Source organism: Halyomorpha halys, unplaced genomic scaffold (genome assembly GCF_000696795.3).
Source record: "Halyomorpha halys isolate HHAL.00 unplaced genomic scaffold, Hhal_1.1 Scaffold1795.1, whole genome shotgun sequence".
NCBI classification, from domain to species: domain Eukaryota; kingdom Metazoa; phylum Arthropoda; class Insecta; order Hemiptera; family Pentatomidae; genus Halyomorpha; species Halyomorpha halys.
Window position 1 is genome coordinate 188,455 of NW_027111265.1, and position 1,340 is coordinate 189,794.

Below are 1,340 nucleotides of genomic sequence, written 5' to 3' on the forward strand. Positions count from 1 at the left end.
TCCTCGACAAGCATGGCATCCTTAATTACTTATTCATGCAGACAGATGCCATTTTGCTTTTTCCACTGTCAACCATTTTTATAAGAGAGTAATAGTAACCTAATTAACCAACCATCAAAGGAACCAATTACATATTTCAAGATTCTTGAATTTCAATAAGATATAATTTATTTCTAAGGAATATAATTAGTGCATTCATGAATAACATTAGAATATTAAACATTTTATAAATACATAATAAGGAGCTATGAAAAAAAAAAAATTATAGATTCCTTTAAGAGGAATAATTCATCTGTAACAAATACCAAGTGCGTCACACTCCATTATTAATCAAACTTTTTGTTGTTTTATTTTTTCTGTTAATAATATACGACACATATACTTCCACGACTGGCGCTTGATAATAGATAATAAGAGTGGTATCTTAGTTAATAATAGGATATATATATATTATAATAGTTGACGAGATTGAAAACACCGCAGATTTCTTTTTTATGCTAACTGAAGAGTCAAGAAGATGTTACATTTTAGCAAACATCTTTGCTTGAAAGAATATTTGTAACATAGGTGGCCCGAATGACATAATGTATTGGTCAGTCATGGAATGGTAATCTAATATAAAAATAAGTAAATTCAATCATTTATTAATAAAATATATTCATGAGAAGATAGTTGACCGTGAATAGCAAGTAATATAATGACTAATATTTATAATGAAATGGTTGTTTGTAACTAATTTAGAAAATACGATATATTTTATTTGAGGAGAAAATAGTCGGGGGTGCGGTCAGAAAATAACACAAATAAGTTAAAATGCTTTAGTGCCAACGTTTCTGCAAAAATTTCTAGCCTTCATTAGGGCTTGCTGGGAAGACAAACGACAAGCAAGTGATGAAGCGTTGGCACTAATTAATAAGTTTTTATTTATTATTTAGTTTTATTTATTCATATATAGTTTTTAAATTCCTTTGAAAAGTTTTTCTCTAATATTTTTGATGTAGTTTTATGAATGAACAAGATAGTACTATTGCATTCTTTTGATAGACAAAATTTTGTCAATAAGTATTCTGACTCAAAACAGTTTTCATGGAACGAACAAGTCTTCGTTGGTAACTTTTTCTGGTGGCCACTAAAAAAGTACTGGATATCCAATTCCAAAATTGGTTCTCTTTTTTCTAGCCCATTTATGAGACATTTTCAGCTGAGTAATTCAAAAGCGATTGGACTTATTTCAGTAAGGTTTTACATTCTTCCAAATCTGTAACAACAGAACAACTGTTCCTAATGTAAAGGGTATCTGAGACGGTAACTCACCTTCACTTAATCACAAAAGAGGACCA